Source organism: Maniola jurtina, chromosome 9, assembly GCF_905333055.1.
Source record: "Maniola jurtina chromosome 9, ilManJurt1.1, whole genome shotgun sequence".
In the NCBI taxonomy this organism is placed as follows: Eukaryota; Metazoa; Arthropoda; class Insecta; order Lepidoptera; family Nymphalidae; genus Maniola; species Maniola jurtina.
Window position 1 is genome coordinate 10,892,450 of NC_060037.1, and position 19,906 is coordinate 10,912,355.

Genomic DNA, 19,906 nt, shown 5'->3' on the forward strand with positions numbered 1-19,906 from the left:
AGTTTTAAGCGGTGGCTTTGAATATCAAATATGGGCCAAAAGTACATTTTATTTCTTTTTAATTTTGTTTGTACCTACCTATAGTAGTATAACTTAACATTCTAAAACTATTCTAGTTAGTTACTTATAATATGTAGCAGAATTTGTAAAAGTACGGTATTATTTAAAACTCTTTGAAAATCTATAGTTATCATAGTAAACATTTTGCTATACACTTGCCTATTAAGTACTTATTATACAATAATTATTCCTTTGATGTTTTTTTATTATGATTTGATTGAATAGCTTGTTGCTGATTGGTATAGGTCATTGTTATTAATCGATGAATCATACAATAAACAAATTTGGAAATGTATTGATAACAAGTAGCTCATCAATTAATGTTTCTCTTTCAAAATTCAATTGATGAAAAATATCATTGTCCAATAAATTTAATGTTACTAAGCTTTCACATAATTATGTTATTGTAAGTACTTATCTGCTTTATAATCATTTCGAAAATATAAAGATAGTTAGGCTTTCCTTTTAGTACGGTACGTTGGTCTTTCGGTACGTTGTTTTGAGAGTGGTCTTTATTAAAAACTTTCATAACAAAGTTGAAATATTTTTCTCTCATTAATGTATTTCACGATTCCATTCATATTTTATTCATGCACATACCGTGTCTTAAGCCTAATAGGCATTTCTAATTAAGACAGAGATATGAGCATCAAACAAACGGATCAAAGGCCGCTGACCTTTCTGCGTCTGTCATTGAATCGTTGTCATTAATATTTATAGCCTGCCTTCTTTGCTTCCATCTATCGCTTCGGGGAAACAAACCTGAGCGCCCATAGTAACTTTCTTTCCACTCAGAACTGAACGTGATGGTTTAAACTGGTTACCTTTTTATATTTCCAGTTTTCTTCACTTTTCTCAACGCTTTTACTTTGTGTTTGTTTTATGTATTGACCCATATTTTAAAGATTCAAAAGAAAATGTATGAAAGTTGTGAAGACGCCGAGGCGTTCTTGTACTTGCGTCGATCGATGCTCAAGTTTTCTAGCGACTGGTTTCATCACATCTCTGTTTAGGCTTGGATTTATGATTAAAATTAGTTTTATGTATTTACAATAACAGAATAAAATTCAGCCACCTTAACTTATATTTTAACAAGTAATTATGAAAAACGATAGTAATTTTTTTATGTTCGACTTTGCATTATTTCACCATTAAGGTCTGCTTTTCGAAATATCCTAACCCACTTACTTCCGTTACACACATCCAATTTTGTAGGTCTTTCCAACTCTATAGTGAATGAATGTTATTATATGTAATATGTATATAAGTAACGAGTTATTAGTTGATGTCGATTCTCTTGTTTTTCTCTAAACTAAAATTAGAATATCTGCATTTTTTTCTTTCTAATAGTGCTATAAAAGGACGGAACAGGAATTTTACATTTAGATTATAAATTTTAATGCATGCTATGCATGCTATAAATTCAAACAATAGGCTCGCGACTGGCCGCTAAAGTCACGAGGTTTGACAGCTCTAAATTAAATTTAAAAACTGTGTCTTTCCTTTTTAAACTTCATTAGTCAGAAGAGGATGCGAACACTCTAAAATTTAGTTCTGTTTAGGATCAGTAGGTACTATTATCTAGTTAATGATCAGTTGATCACAGCTAATAACCAGTTAGTGTGACTAACACGGCCCACGGGCAGCGAACACAATCCACAAGACATCAGCATCGTATCGCTGTCACCGTTTCCTGCCCGACGCCCGTAGTGCATCAATTTTGTATGGAAATGAATGAGATGTTCCACGCAACTGCAGACTTTGTAGACATTCCGCGACGACTGTTCCAATCGAGTTTTCTATTAGATACCATTGAATTTCAGACAAAGTTACTTTTGTTCAGTTTTTGCTTTTAGCACAATTTTTTACATATAAAACTTAAGTATATTCTCCTTAGATATTCTACTGTTTGCTCACTTACTCAGTAGATTAGTTTGCTTCCGTCCTTTATATTGTTTTGTTTTTCCTTTAATTTCCCGTGATTTCGTCCACGTGGATTCAGATCTTTAAAAATCCCGTGGGCGCTCTTTGCTTTTCCAGGATAAAAAGTAGCCTAAGTCATTCTTCAGATCTTAAACTAAATCCATGAGAGAAATCACATTGTTCTGTTGCTTAGTTGCATCATGATTAGAATACAAACCAACAAAAGAACACACTTTCGCATTTATAATATGGGTTTTGGGTACCTCTATCTAGTGATCTGTTGAAAATTGTTTAAGAGTAAATTTAAGTAATTAGATAAAGTAATAAGATAACTTGCTTATTAGACCTTGAAGTTGGATAAAAAAAAGCTTGATTCTTAATAGGAAACTTGTAAATATAAAGCTTTTATGACTAAAGTCTTGTCTGTAATATTTTTATCCATTCAGTAATTCAGTTGGATGGAAACAGATCCGTTTTTAGAAGTAATCCGCTTACATACAATATGTTTATTATTTGAACATTTTTCCTACTACTTTGTATACAATAAATAATTTTGATGAAATTTATGTTTAGGTGTACTTGCACCAACCCGTTCAATATTTTTAAGTTAAATTTACTATCTGTCCTGTTTTTATCAACCATAGAATTAACTTGTCAAAAGATGGACACGATTATTAAATTTAACTGAATCTGTTTGAGCAGTTTGGTGCAAGTGAGCCTTAAACTTAAACATCTGCAAGATCCTTATTTCTTTAGTTATTGGGTAAGTTTTCTCGTTACGTTGGTGACATTATACCACAAATACTCGTTATCCACTGAAATCAAGACTGGTATTGTGAGACGGACGTGGGATGTCAATGGCTGTTGCGAAACGTTCCACGTACCATCCTGACCCTGCGAACGCTGTTGGCATAAGTAATCTTGACACTAATATATCCGATGCAAATCATACTTCAAGGCCTGCTACATCTTCATTAAAATTTCAATCTACAAAACGAGGAAAATACCTCCAAATATAATATCTCTTCCATCGTATTTTAATGTCATAGAATTTAATTCAAACTACCGATAGACTTCGTTGATTGTTTCTTATGAAGCAAATATGATGGTCATCATCATGATTAACCCATTGCCGGCCCGTCACTACTGAGCACGTATCTACCCTCAGAGTGAGAAGCGTTTTGATCATAGTCTGCCCCGCTGGCCCAGTGCTGATTGGCAGACTTCACACACCTTTGATAACATTATGGAAAACACAGGCATTCCTCACGATTTTTTCCTTCACTGTTAAAGCAAGTTATATTTAATGATTTAAACGAACCCCGACCTCTCGAGAAGAAAGCGGACATCGTAATCACTAACCACTGTCACCGCTCAAATATGATGATACGATGTACTAATTACTATGGCACTAGCTAATTATATTAATGTTCATCACTGTAATGATTTCATTGTAAATTAGGCACCCAAAACTACAAATTGAATCAACTAATTAGGTAAGTTATAACTTTTTGCAATCTTCTAGATAATCTACTTCAGGAAATACAAATTCAATAATAACACGCCATAAAATCTTCCTAATGATAATATATTAAAAGTGTTTAGTTACCTAATTATTTCACTAATTTATTGGAACATTTTAAATGTCGAAGTTGTTATCGAATAGTCTTTATTTGTATTGATATCTGTTTGTCCTAGTTTAAATTCTTCGGTACATAACCAAACAAATGTTTGATATAAAGTAACAAGATAAATAATTACTAATCTTTGTTGTTTACTATGAAATATGGACTTAGTTTTGAAGTATCTTTCATTCAGTCTATAAGGCAGAAAATACTAAATAATTTTTGCAACTTTAACCCAGGCTAATCTAAACCTTCATATATGCTTCATATTGTGTGGCGATAGTATTGAAATACTAGTAAGTAACTACATTGAGATTGTTGTATGATGATATTTCAATATTGATAAAATCAGAATAGAATGCTCTTAACAGGGCTCTCTCCGTCACTCGTTTCATACAATCGTAGTTCCAATTTCATTTGAATATTAAGCAACCAAAGTCCATGAAATTTTGCAGACATATTCTAAAAACTAATATCTGTGTCTGTGGTGTTTTAGATTTTTCTAAAAATATGTATGTAGTTTTAAAATTACAGGGGCTCAAAGATTTGTATGTAAATTTTTAAGACCGCGTAACTTTGAAACCGAATATTTTAACAGAAATCTGGAAAACCACAGACATAGATATTAGTTTCTAGAATATGTCTGCAAAATTTCATGGACTTTGGTTGCTTAATATTCAAATGAAATTGGAACTACGATTGTATGAAACGAGTGACGGAGGAGCCCTCTTAACAAAATAACTTATTTGAATAAGCTAACCCAAAATCGCTTGTCAAAGAGTAGGAGCCAAGGCTAGAGGATTATTATTGATGTGATGTCGATTGATGTCGTACACATCATTAACTATAACGTAATGTGTGCTAGTAATAGGAAATATAGGTTGCCACGTTTCCGAGTTGGCATTGAGAACAATGGTCATTCAAAACTTTTGATCTGCGTGAATGAATATATTAAACGTTGAATACTTAAATACCTAATCCATACTAATATTACTAATATTATAAATGCGAAAGTGTGTCTGTCTGCTACGTTTTCACGGCCCAACTGCTGAACCGATTTTAATGAAATTTGGTATAGACTTGGGGTACATCCCGGGGAAGGACATAGGCTACTTTTTATCCCGGAAAATAGAAGAGTTCTTACAGGATTTTAAAAAACCGAAATCCACGCGGACGAAGCCGTGGGCATCCTCTAGTCTATATATAAAACGAAAAGCTGACTGACCGACTGACTGACAGACAGCGGTTGCGTTGGCATCTTTCAGTTAAGCGGAATTTACATTACGAAATTAGTGGCATGAAAGTAATTTCACGGCATTAATTTCATTATCAATTGCACGTGTTTTTCACGCACTGCATGCATCACGAAATTAGACGTTTACACGTGCAATTGATAGTGAAATTATTGTAGTGAAACTAACTTCGTGCCACTAATTTTGTCATGTAAATTCCGCTCTAGGTACGGAACCTTAGTTACTAATATTGGTCTTAAATAATCTTTACCGTATGTTTTATAAACATTAATCTTATGTTTATACAATAAAGGCCAATGTATACGGAACGGATGTCCCGCTTCCTACTGATGTCGCACGAGACGGGAGATTAAAGTCATTATAACTAATTGCGATGAGTTGATGATTAGCGAACAATTACTTGATGGTGATTTTGCAACTAAATAACATGTAGTCATTCTAGTCATCGTTATAAAAACTGCTGAATTGTCATTTACAATGGTGATTGTTGGCGGTCCGAACAATTTTGGACAGACAAATCGCTTCGTAAAATTTATTTGTCTGTGAAATTTCGACTACCTTCCTAACGGATGCAACCCTTGACGATGCCTTGCAACGGAAGGAACGGTGAAGGAAGAACCAGGTGAAAAATTTATTGAGCAAACTCTCCAAAATAGGTACTATATCCTGTAGAATACCGATAGACAGGCAATTTTGCGTGTTCTTTGTTGGTAGTACAAGTGGTACTTTTTATCTTTCAGTTCTAACTGGTGCTAGCCACGATTTTTAACCCCCGACCCAAAAAGAGGGGTGTTATAAGTTTGACGTGTGTATCTGTGTATCTGTCTGTGGCATCGTAGCTCCTAAACTAATGAACCGATTTTGATTTAGTTTTTTTTGTTTGAAAGGTGGTTTGATCGAGAGTGTTCTTGGCTATAATCCAAGAAAATCGGTTCAGTTTGAAAGTTATCAGCTCTTTTCTAGTTACTGTAACCTTCACCTGTCGAGGGTGTTATAAGTTTTTAATTTACACTTGTATCTGCTTGTCAATAATATCATGAACATTACCATTTATATTGTATTGTACGAGCAGCGTAACTATTTACGATTGTTTTGCAAGAGTAAAAGAGATAGATGCTTATATATTGCTTTAAAATGTTTATTAGTTCTGTGTTCTCCTATATCTTAGCTGTTTGCTAAAGCATTTGTAATCATTAAAGGCGATTGATGAACGGAGCTTTATTCCTTCCTCTTGGTTTATTGAACTCAAAGATTACTAGTTTCTTTACTTTTTACAGCTAATCAAATACGCAAAATTCCAACTTTTACTAGATGAGTTATATTGCTGTAGTTATATTGCATTATATTATTTATAATCGATCAACACAGGCGCTACATTGATGCATGTAATTGATACAATTATGCATCATTGATATAATCTACGTCGCGCGTATTATATCTAAGTTGTATAAAATATCAATAAATTTTATTATGCTATAGCACTTGTACCGATAAATTAAATAATTAACGATACATAAGATAAAGTCAGTCCACCGCATCTAATCGCTAATCTCAAAAAACCACCTGTTAAGAGGGGTCTCTTCGTCACTTGCTCCATACAAACGTAGTTCGTCTCTCATTGGAATACTAACTATAATATACTATTGTTTCTAGGTAGCTTATATTTTGCTTTATGTTTGCTTCTCTTAGCTGAAATAATGAAACGCAGACCCCGGTGCCATTTAAAAAACTTAATTACTAAATCATTGATTTAGAATTAGAACTAAATGAAATCCGGGACTTCGTTCCCGGGATGTATCATAAATGCTATCTCTTATACCTCGTGAACACATAATAGATACACTTATGCAAATGTTTGTATGGATAGTTTTAGTAGTACGTAGAACACCCGTGCAAAGCTGGAGCGAGTCGGACAGTAGAAATCAGTAATATTATGTAAACGACAAACAGCTGTTGCTCATTAGGTAGGTATTTGGTCATTTAAATATATGTGGGAGTGGCAATAAAACTTTGTATTTGCAGTAAATTTTTAATACGTCCTTTGAGACCGTTCAAATTAGTCAACCTTGGTGTTCTACAGGTGATTAACCTATAGCGTGGCTGCGTAGAGTATTTTATTTCCACAAAGTTTTCCGATATAATCAAAACAGCCGTTACAAGCTTCATTAAAGGTAAGGTTAGTTTTTAAGGTTCGACTGAAAGGGTTCCAATGGGACCCTATACTAAGGCTCTTCTGTCCGTCCGTCTGTCTGTCCGTCTGTCAGCGGGATGTATCTCGTGAACCGTAATAGGTAGCTAGGTAAAGTGTTCACACAGAATAGGTATGTATTTCTATTGCCGCTTTAACAACAAATATTAAACAAGTGTAAATTAAAAATTTTCAACACCCCCGACAAATCATTTTCAAATAAATAATTATGTATATCTAGGCAACGTCCATCTTGACAGCTTAACATTTGTCAATTGACACTTGAATATTATGAACCTAAGGGTTATCTAACCTTCTTTTCTACAAGAAAACTAGAAAATAGCTGATAACTTTTGAACGGCTGAACCAATTTTTTTGGATTATAGCTAAGAACACTCTCGATCAAGCCACCTTTCAAACAAAAAAACTAAATTAAAATCGGTTCATTCATTTAGGCGCTACGATGCCACAGACAGATACACAGATACACAGACACACAGATACACACGTCAAACTTATAACACCCCTCTTTTTGGGTCGGGGGTTAAAGATCAAAAAGGCTGTCATGAAATTAAAAAAAAAAAGATATTTCTGTACACACGAAGAAGGGTTTTTTTTCACCTAAAAACCACCTGATATTTAAGAGCCATTAGCCCGGCAACTTAGTCGACAGTGATCGTTAGAATCTGTGATTTGTATGGAAATCGCTGTGTCTATGCGCACTAGGGATTGCAATGCTGGATCCGCAATCCAGCAATCCAGCTGGATCCAGCACGTTTTTGGTGCTTGCTGGATCCAGCATCTGACGCTGGATCCAGCGGTGCGGATCCGCAATCAGCTTAAAACAAGTAAATTACTTTCTTTTCACGCAAAAACCACAGAATGTCTTTCAGAAAAGTAAATAAAACTGTAACATATTTGATTGGCTTCTCAAGTCTGAAATTATATGATAACTTCAACTTCTGTTAAGATTTTATATGTGGGAAATCGGATAGGCTACGCAATTTTATTTCGAAAATTAGTGAGACTGAGAAACTGTGAGCCCTACAAAGTTAGTAAAATAGTACCTAAATGAATAGCTATTTCAGATTAATGATGTGTATAATCCCTTATAAAATCCCTTATGAATAGCTACTGTAAAAGAAAGCACGGTACGTTTTTGAGTACAACGTTTTCGTTCTGGAAATTCTTTTGACCTACAGAACAAACCCTGTGGATGGTCGGAGATCCTAGTTGACAGTGAAGAATTAAAGATGATCGTGGAAGAGGATCTTGCTGCTGGTATCAAACACTACAGCTTTCATAGATCTGGCCAGATGATTACGACAGGTCTTTACTGTCAACAATTGCAAACCACGCTGGAAAAGCTAGCCGTTAAACAACTGAGATTGGTCAATTGCTCTAGCACACTGCTGCTTCAGGATAACGCTAAACCTCATACTTCACGACAGACAATTGCTAAATTAAGGAGCTATGACTGGAAACACACACCATACTCCCCGAACATTGCTCCAACAAATACTTTTTTCGGAATTTAGACCATGTCTTGCAAGGAAAAAAAATATAATTTCAATTCAGTCCAGAGATTTTATTGCCTTGAAAGATTTTATTGATTCTTGCTCCCACAATTTTTTCAGCAATGGAATCAATGAATTACCTATAAAATGGCGAAAGTGTGTATATAAATAATGAATGGTATATACTTCGATTGATTAAATACAATAGGTACCTAATTTCGTTCAAAAAGATTTTGTTTTTTTTCATATAAATGCTTTTTTCATAGGTAAAGACCTCATATTATAGCTACAAACAAATATAGGTAGTTAGTTATTAAAGTTTCAACAGTTACAACGTAAAAAAATGTTGCATTTCTTTGAGAAATCGATAAATGCTGGATCCGCGCTGGATCCAGCTGGATTTGCTTCGATCCAGCAAAAATCCAGCTGGATTGAAAATGCCGCTGGATTGCAATCCCTAATGCGCACGGAGTCGTCGCAACTCCGTGCTCATAGACTTGGCAACTTCTTGAGTGCATGAACTACATATTATATCCATATTCTTGTGGTAGGGTGCTCGCCTGCCACACAAGGGTACCATGCCCTTCGTGGCGAGTCCAACTCGCACTTGACCGATTTTTTTAGATAAGGCTCAGTAAGTTCGTTCACCAGAAGGCGCGACAAAAAATGTTGCTAAGCGTGAAAGCGTGAACAATAAAATGGGCTTGGCTATTTTTCCATAAAGCCTCGAACATACACAATGCGCGATGGCATGTATTCAACGCGGCTCTAACGCCATCTTTACACTAACAAACAAATTGTGATGCTAGGTTTGTAACCCACTTCAAATAACTTAAAATTTAAAAACCCCCGACACAAAAATCTCTATAAGAAAACTAGAAAAGAGCTGATAACTTTCAAACGGTTGAACCGATTTTCTTCGATTATACCTAGCTAAGAACATTCTCAATTAAGCCACCTTTCAAACAAAAAACTAGTCTAAAATCGGTCCATTCGTTTAGGAGCTACGATGCCACAGACAGATACACAGATACACACGTCAAACTTAGGTATAACACCCCTCTTTTTGGGTCGGGGGTTAAAAAGAAAGAGGTTCTCAATTTGACTTTGTTTTTTATGAATTCCGTCAATTATGAATTGATTTTTATGATTTTATTTTCTATGGTAGTTACGTAATATTTCAGAGTTACGTATTAAAAAGTTAGAGAGGTTTAAACAGTAGGTACGGTTTACTTATGGTTTACTTAAACCGTACTTTTAACATGATGTGATGACAGACTAAAAATGTTGCTAAGCTGGAACAGTAATGGGCTTGACCACTTCTCCATAAAATATTTGAATGAGAGGGCAATGGCATCATGCGTCACGTTGGGGCACTTTGGGCATCGATGTGTGTCAAATTCTTCAACTGATTTCTTTCCATTTAGCGGTCCGTGATGCAATTTGCATATAAAACTCATAATCACATTAAAATTGAGGAAACCATTAATTGCTTAAAAGACTTTTTATTAACTACAATTCCCAAAGTTTTGATACAGTAATTTATTACTTACTAAGTAGCTAATGCCCGCGAATTAGTTCGCATGGATATAAGTTTTTTTTAAATCCCGTGGGAATTCTGTGATTTTCCGGGATAAAATGTAGCCTACGTGTTAATCCAGGGTATAATCTTTCTCCACTCCTTTCTAGTTGCAAGATCGAATTTATACAACATTTTTAAGTAAGGTTTATTAACATGGGTTATTATACTCATCATTAAATAAATATGTATGTATAATCCAATCTCAGTACAAACTTTCTTTACACTTGATGATCATGATATGTAAAGAAAGCTTGTATAGAGATTGGAGCTTATTCGGTTTAACGCAAATCTTGAAACTAAACTAAATTGACAGCTCTAAAAGTAGTGATTTCTTTCTCCACAGGGATCTCCACTATACAGGGAAGCACCATCCTGAAAACTTTTCACGTTAGATAAAGCTATCCATTTCAGTAAAAAGGATAGATCTATCTACTTTTAGAACAGTCAATTCTTCAGCTTAGTTCAGATATCTGTTTACAAACGAACTGACATTAGGAAAAATCATAATAATCAATCAATGTATCTGCAGCAACATTGTTATTAGTCAAAAAATACCGTAAAATTCTTGCCATCGACAGATTACAGATAGGATTGATTTTATTATTAACTAGATGACGGCCCGTGACTTCGCGTGGATTTCGAAAAAGCTTTTCGAAAAATCCCTTGGGAACTTTTTTCTTTTCCGGGACGAAAAGTTACCTACGTCAATTTCCGGAATGCAAGCTACTGGACCTATAAGAATCCCGTGGGAACTCTTTAGTTTTACGGGATAAAAAGTAGCCTATGTCCGTCCCCGGGGTGTAAGCTAACACTGTACTAATTAATATCAAAATCGGTTAAACTGTTGGGCCGTGAAAAGCTAGCAGACAGACAGACACACTTTCGCATTTATAATATTACTAGTATGTATTTTGGCCGTTAACAACTAAACAAACAAAGGATGTACCTAGTACGTTTACGCCTGTAACTAGTTTTATACTTGAAGCACTTGAACATTGTAATTATAGTTGATGAAGCGTTCACCGTGTAGCGATTGAACGCGAAGGGCGTTCACAGTTAAGTTCAATTAACGCTCCAGACATCCATTAGCTGGCCGGTCTATCATCGCTTGGTAATAAAATCGTGGATGCGGGACCACCAGATTAATGCTGGAGTGATGTTGAACGCACATTGCCGGGCCGATCCGCACTTCTGCACGATTATTATAATCGGATATCAGGGCATTATTATAATCAGAAAGGGGCAAATTCGGGCATGTAAAGTCGTTCACCCATCGATGTTACCGCCTCGGGTAATCGTTACTTATACTTACCCAGCACAATCGAATGATGCTCTATAACGAGCCCACATGCCCCTCAATGAATTAATTTAAAGAGAATTCGGAAGTATCATCATGCAACTTGGTTGGCAAGCGTTTCTTGCGGCAAGTTCGACTTGACTGTAATGTGCGATCAGCAATTATCGCTAATGATGGATAAAATTGCTAGATATCGGCTAATATCCATTCCCCATTCCATAACCCATTTATTACGTGATACGACATTTTAACTCCTAACCGTGGGCGTTCCGTAACTTCAAAGACGGCCGAGTTAAAATTAACTGTTTGTCCTAGTTATACCAATTATAAGAGATTGGTTAAAGCAGCAAGAAAATAACTTTAATATTATAAGTGGTCAGGAATCGCAATTTTAGAAAGCTTTTGAGGATTTATACGCTTGTGTATTTTTTAACTTCCTTTTGAATTAGGAAGTTTTGAATTGTGTGTGTTTTGTTTCAATCGTTGATATTCTAGTAAAGTCGCACTATAAATACTAAGTAATACTAAAATCTAAGAAGTTAGACTATCTTCATTAACCTAGGTACTTACTCGAGATTAAAGAAGATAGTAAAACCTCATGGTTCTTCATTCTCTAAAAACAGTATTGGATTTGTTCAATTCATCAATCCAGACTAAAAATGAAGATAAGGTTGGAGAATTCTACATTTTAGAAATTCAACATTTTGGACCTGAAGGGAATTTAGAAAATGAATAAGTCCATTTTCAGGCTAAAAATCTTTCTCAGCAAAATTAAATTAAGTAAAAATCCTTGTATTCGCATCCTTTTGTCTTTGCATTTCGCCGCCAGCAGGACAATCTCGAACCACAAAAAATTATGTCCCGACCTGGTTTACTTAGGGAGGCGCACTTTAATAAAGGCCATTGTATATCACAGCCCCATACTTTTGTTCGTATTATGCAGATGATGTAGCTTAAAACAGCTGCAGCCAATTAACCATCTTTTACAAAAAAAGTTTTTTTGTCTTAGTATAATGTATATGAAAATTGATGTTCATTTTATGGACAGCTTAAAAATTAAGCTTTTTTGTATTACAGTGATGTTTTTAGGCTTTCTTTGGTGACTCTACCCTTCGTAGGTCTCTACATCTCTAGCTACGAATACTAGTCTACTACAATCTTTACGTCCCCTTCAGTCCTGTCACTAGAAGTTAGATTAGAACTGTAAACTTTCCAGGTTTTCTTAGGTGTGTTTCAACGAAACCTATCCGTTTATCATTTTAGGCTGACCCATATCCTCTTTCGTTTCTATCCGTCACTCTCACTATCGTTTTCATCATTAATCAGATCTTTGAGCTCGAAATTCTAAAAATATCATATTTAGTTTTTCTAGTAACTACCAAATTTAATAGGGCATGTAAAACTTGTAGCAAGACTCTCATAACATCGTTATCCTTATCTTAAAAGGTTCTAAAATAGACAACGTTAAAACACTTTGTGGAATAGAGCACAGCTATAATCGTTTTGACAATGTGGCTATATATCATTTTTGTAAGTCACCATCCCACATCAAAGGAAGCTGAACGATGCAGCCGATTAGATGAACAGAGTCAAAGTGTCCAATTTCAACCCGTTAATTAACACACTGTTATGATTGAAACGTTGCCATAGCTTTTGACGCCCCTAAAATAGGTACCTACTCGTAGTTTCAAAACCTATAAATAAACATTTACGAACCAAGGGGAGAATTTCGTTCTCACATTTTGGATATAACTACAAGTGTAAATTAAAAATTTATAACACCCCCCGACGATCCAAAGTATTTGAACTTTCCAAAACATCATTTTCAAATAAATAATTATGTATTTAGGCAACGTCCATCTTGACAGCTTGACATTTGTCTATTGACATAATATTAAGAACCTAACGGTTATCTAACCTTCTTTTCTACAAGAAAACTAGAAAAGAGCTGATAACTCTTAAACGGCTGAACCAATTTTTTTGGATTATAGCTAAGAACACTCTCGATCAAGCCACCTTTCAAACAAAAAAAACTAAATTAAAATCGGTTCATTCGTTTAGGCGCTACGATGCCACAGACAGATACACAGATACACAGATACACAGATACACAGACACACAGATACACAGATACACACGGCAAACTTATAACACCCCTCTTTTTGGGTCGGGGGTTAATAAAATTAGAGTTAAGGACGAATGTTTGTTTGAAACAACGGCAGTAGTTATTAAAGTCGATGTCTGAACGGTACCTTGATAAGGAGCTATAAACTTGGAGTGGAAGTCCGATGTTTGTGGTGCGCTGACCTCTACAAGCGGCCGTAAAATTAAAGAACGATCATGCTGTGTGACCGCTCCTTTGCTTTTATTCTCAAATTCTTTGCACAATGTAGATATCAGTTGTAATCATTGATCTATTGAAAACAAGAGGATGCCCGCGACTTCGTCCGCGTGGATTTAGATTTTTATAGATTCCGCGGGAACTGTTTGATTTTTTGGGATAAAAAGTTGCCTATTTCGATTACGAGGACGCAAGCTAAGTACTTCGGTAGCTTTCATACAAACCGGTTAAGTGGATAGGTCCTTAGGAATCCCGCGGGAACTCTTTAATTTTCCTGGATAAAAAGTAGCCTATGTCCGTCCCCGGGATACAAGCTAATCCTGTACCAAATTTCGAAAAATCGGTTAAACTGTTGGGCCGTGAAAAGGTAGCAGACAGACAGACAGACAGACAGACACACTTTCGCATTTATAATATTACTATGGATTAATCTTCTTATTTGGAGAAAAATTACTTCAAATATAATATAAATTTAGGGTACCTACAAAGTGTTTTTTTTTTTTTTTTTTGATAAACAAGTAAGTTTTGTACTGAAAGATTGTGTACGCGAACTTTCTCTTGTAAATTGAAATTGTTTTTCTTATCTTCAAAAGAATAAGTTGATACGATCGTAAATTGATTTTCTGTTGGAATTTCTTTTTTGCCTGTACAATTTATTTCTCGCACGTCTCTCTATGACGGCCTGTATGAAAAATAGTGAAAGTATTTTTTGAAATACCTGCCTGCCTGCGTTTTGTTAAGCCGATAAACTGCAGTTTCAGATGCAGCCTTTTAAACCACTACCCATTTTATAAATGCAAAAGTGTGTTGGTTTGATCTTCAATCACGCCCAATGGAGCAACGGGTCGACGTGATTTTTGTATGGATATAGTTGAAGACCTGGAGAGTGGGGCTTTTTTTTATCCCAGAAAATCAGTTTTTACGCGATTTAAAAAACTTAAATCCTTAAAAATCTAAATCCACTATCTATCTAAAATCTATCCTTTTTAATAGCATTTAAGACCTGTTTCAATTATTACTAACTCCACATCGGATTTCATCGCTGAGGTGTTAATGTTTTGTTGATTTTTACTAATTGTTTAATAATAAGTGAGTATGCATTGATCTTAAGTTTAAATAAGTTGTCATACTTAAAGTACTTATTTATTTGTATACCGTCAGCTTCCTATGAAATAAAATAAAAAATAGAATAATAAGTATACCATTTTGGCCAGTACTTGTTGTTTGATAGTAATCGAAAATTGTAAAATGATTTACGAGTAGGAAGAAATGCTATCATAATTTGTCTGATAAGACAACATTATTTTTATTGTATTGTTTGATTAAGATTACACCATCTTTTCCGTATTAAGTATTTTGTAAGCCAGAAGCCTATGTTTCGACTACATATTATACGTGTTTTGCTACAAAAAACTAAATCATTTTTTCATTAATTTTTCATTGTTGTATGTGTAAGCTTTTCCGTATTAAATCTACTTTCAAAGAGAATGAAGTATTCAATTCAACGCGCGTTTTCATTTACTTTATATTTTGCAAAACTAATAATTATTTTTATTTACAGGTACGCGCCATGTAATAACGATCGAAAAGCGGTAAGATTGACCAAAATTCACCTTATGTCCATTTTTATGACAGAAGGTTAAAGTTAGGTACGTTTCTTTTAAACTTTGACCATCAATACAAGCAAAATGAGTTGCACAAGTCAGGATTTCTAATCTTTGGGAAAAAAAATGGAGATAACAATAGTAACCAATTTGTGCAACCAAGTTTGCTTTTATTGGTGATCAAAGATTAACGCTAACCGTAACGTAACTTTAACCGCATGTCATTTGATTATGAGTTATATTTTTCCCTCAAAAAGATTTTGTACTATTAATGATATAGTATATATTATATATAGTATTAATGATATACTATATATTCTTTGAGAGACCCTCTAAGTATCTAGTGTTGAAAACTTGAATTAAATTCGTTCAACACTTTATGAGATGCGCCACTGATTGATAGCTAAGTAGTTACTAAGTAATCAAACTGGCTTGTAACTTACCTAGTATTGTGGTTACGATTTATTAACCGTACAAGAAATATTCATTTACATGGTAACCCCTGCGTGACTGAGCGCGGATCATCGACCGTCTATGGTTACAGAAAACCTACGTGTAACCATACATGGTTGTTATAGGACTTTAACCTTTAATATTTATAGCATAATAGCCTTAACAATTACGGCTTTTAACTTTTAAGCCTCATTTACATGAAGCTAGTTTTTAGTAAAAAGAGTTATTAAAAAAATGTTGAATCATAAAATATATATAATTTGCATAGCAAGAGCGACCTACTATCGATTTTGCCTTTGGAATCTAAGTGTTCCTATTTTAGGCTTAAAGATGTATTTAATTTCAAAAACTACATAGTCGAAAAGAGAGTCAATCCTTTTTCGAAATTAAAAGATGTTACAACTGTGAGACATTATATGTATAAGTAATTTAATGGTAATTTAGTATATTTTAGAGTATGTGTGGAATCAATTTAGTATTTGCACAGCATACATAGTAATTTCTCGCCACTAAACAGGCAAGAAACTCTCTCTGTGTAATCAAGGCGTTACTTTGCAACTGTGATAGAGTATAATATAAAAGTTTTAATGAATACAAATAAAAGCGTACGCATTGTTATGGGGCCAAGTTTAATTTAATAGGGACAATAATAATTTAAATGGTGGACCTGGACAATGGGAATGGGCACAATTTCTTTAATTTCCTTTAAGGGTGACACATAATGGCATGCTGTTGAGATTGATAATGTAGCTAGGGCTAGTCGTCCATTGACTGGTAGCAGAGTGAATTAGAGTGAGGAAACTCTCCGTTTTGATCCTGAAGAAATTTGTCAAATATTAGGGGTGACGAGAAATCAAAGAGACCTTATCGTTTCATAGCCTACGTAGCGTCAAATGTAGGAATGTAGGTAACATTTGACGCCTGCCAGTGTAGGTAAAGCGACGTTTTGTTACTACTTTCCTCACTGTCGTGAACTGTGCTATTTCCAACAGCTTGAGCGTTAGATTTGTAGCAGCTTAGAATTCCATCCGGAGTACGGACGCTATGGATGATCAGGCTACAAAACATTTGGGCATTTCATCATTGCCGTAGAAAAATTGTGCTTCTTATTTATACGCTATGGTTAACCATAGACGAAAAAGAAGACTATCTGTAGCAGCAAAAGAGACTAGATCCTCGGGCAGTAGAGTCTGTCTAACGAACGCTGATAGGAAATTTTAAGAAACCTGCAACCTAGAAAAAAATCACACACCTGGTTTTGTTTCTTGCTTAAGTAATAAAAATCTGCAGGATATATATTTATTAGACCTAGTCTATCAATACAACAGAACAATCGAGAAGTCGAAATAGCTGCTTTAGCCTCTGGGGAACGTAAACATATGATGCTGGAAATGACAATGCAGCTTTACAGTCGCCTTCCCCTCAGAACGGTGTGTTACATTTTAATTATAGTTATTATGCACCCAACCGATCGTTAGATCGTCAGGACAATAAGTGGTTTGGTCAGCGAAAGTTCGTTGCAAGAAATTCTCACGTTACGGTTAGCCGTGTTGAAGATTGCAATTAGATTTAGAAAATAAGTGTGTCACTTTTACAACTTAAATAAAGGTGTGTGACACAGCAATTACGACATCTCGATCCATATAATTTTCATATCAGGTTATCTTGGAAAAATAATGGCTTTATAGCCGCGCTGAATTGCTTAGTTGATTTTTTGTTCAAAAATGATCAAGCATTTATAATTTTTATTTGATCAAACATGATAAGATCAGACTGATCGCCTACACTGTTTGTTAAGGGGTCTAACTAGGTACTGGATAGTCCTGTCTGTTTCTTAAATTACCTATAGGTTTTAATTCATTATTTCTTGTTACTGGTTATGTATGTTGTGAAATAAACATTTTTCTATTGCTATTCTATTCTTCTAAAATAATCCCTGGAACCCACATGGTGACGTACGTCGCTTGTGTTGGAATTGATGCGATGCAATCTTATTATTGGCTTAATAGGGTTTCATCGATAGTTCACCACCGGCTAAATGGATCGCGCCTTTATACATTTATCAGCTTAGTAAACCATTGATACAAATACTTACAAAATTATGGTTTGCATATACTGTTTGATTGATTATGGTTTGCATGTATTTTTTGGTTTGAAAGGTGGCTTGATCGAGAGTGTTCTTAGCTATAATTCAAGAAAATCGGTTCAACCGTTTGAAAGTTATCAGCTCTTTTCTAGTTACTGTAACCTTCACTTGTCGGGGGTGTTATAAATTTTTAATTTACACTTGTTTGGTTTATTATGCACTTTGTGTTTGAGTTGATGATATGTAGGTAAACGAACTCGTCAATGGATATTTGTCAATTTAGATACGGCCTAATGATGGCCTAATGTGGTAAGAAAATTCCATACAAAGATATGTTGATGTTATGTGAAAACTTATGCTCAAGGCGTAGTCATATAATGTAAGTTTCTATATGTAAATTATTTAAGACTAGCTTTGGTCCCGGAATTCATCTGCTATACTTATATTAGCCTATAAGACTTGGCGATAACGTAGCTATCTATAAAATAATTTTTGCAATCTGATGAGTGGTTTCGATTACCTCCTACATGGTTGAGTGGTTTCGATTACTACCTCCCACATCAAAACTTTTTTTTATTTTTATTTACTATAGGTAAGCGCTTGACCACAATCACACCTGATGGAAAGTGATGATGTGGTCTAAGATGGGACGCATGTGGTGTAACTTACAAACTTTACCTCTGTATAATATTAGTGTTAACTAAGCAACCCTTACATAAACTGTAGATGACTGTAACTCGTCTTGAGCTTTCGACTTGGGCATGAAATGTCAGTAAGATCAATTTGTTGGGATAAACTTTCAGTGGAATTAGGTTGAAGAAGCCCACTGGGGCTCGTTGACCGAAAATCGGGATGCCTAACGCAGGCCCGCCCCAGATCACGTACATACTTCAGAATCCACGTAAATTTTGATATTGAGTTACTGGTTTTGATGTCTTTGAGGCGTTACGTGAATCTCATCAAAGTAACGCAATTTTAGATAACGTTGAATTTAAACAGGTAGAAGTAAATATATTAATTCTAAAACAAAAATATATTTTTCTTATCAGTGAAATGTGTTTACACGGCTGTGGCATTTATATGTGGTTATTTTTAGATTATCTTGTTATTCTATCAACAGATATCGGATACTTAACAGAAAATGGGTAGATGGGGAAAATGTGAAGCAAAGGACGCAATTTCTGACACATTAATGTTTATACCTACTATAAGATTTCTCGACGAAATACCTACTGTCATCGCCGTTTTTATAAACCAGTTTCGAAAATAATTATATAGGATTTAGTAAGAATATTCTGTGATTCTAGCTTTTCTATAGACTATGTACTTAAATATGAATGTGTTACACATTTATAGTAAAAACCAGAAAGTTAAAAGTGATTTAACAAACTGACTCGGATTGCGGCTTTGTTCAATATTATTATTGAAACTTTCCCATCAGTTCATTTTAGGACGCGTTATAATAATATCTACATACTTGCTATTTTATTGACTAATATATTAACCTGATCTATTTTCGTCACTGTTAACTTTACACCTAATATTACCTAACCTAAAATATAACCTATCTGAGTCATTCTTTACAGGAATTTAAACATCAGCGTTTATTTTTTCTTTTGAATCCTCCTCCTCTACCTTTATGACTCACATATTAATCAGTGGCCATTGTTCAAACATGGGAACACCTGTTTTTGAAAAATAAATAACTGGGCCAACCGTATGTTCAAGAATGTGGTCTATCGGTCAGCTGGTATTGTGTCGACGTCCAATAAAGGTAAAATCAGTTTTTTATTGTAATGCATATTTATATTATGCGGTGTCATCATCCGACTAGCGATCCGCCTTGAGAACCTTATTCTAGAAAATTATATGTATAGCCAGACGTGTTTTTACATGCTCTTCATTAAAAGTATACTTAATTACGATTGTTGGTTGCATTGGATTTTTACTTAGGCTCTGCCAAACAGGTGCAAAATA

The 19,906-nt window shown here is 34.7% G+C and overlaps 1 protein-coding gene across 2 annotated transcripts in view; it reads left to right on the forward strand.

The window, feature by feature from the left end:
• Positions 1 to 19,906, forward strand: part of LOC123868090 (tyrosine-protein kinase Src64B) — a 131,388-nt gene that overhangs the window by 45,007 nt on the left and 66,475 nt on the right. Inside the window, exon 2 of one of the 2 annotated variants that reach the window (XM_045910448.1) lies at positions 15,348 to 15,378. The exons of the other annotated variant lie outside the window; for it this stretch is intronic. The gene's annotated coding sequence lies outside the window, so the exon portion shown is untranslated. The remainder of the gene's footprint in view (positions 1 to 15,347; positions 15,379 to 19,906) is intronic. 2 annotated transcript variants of the gene reach the window in all.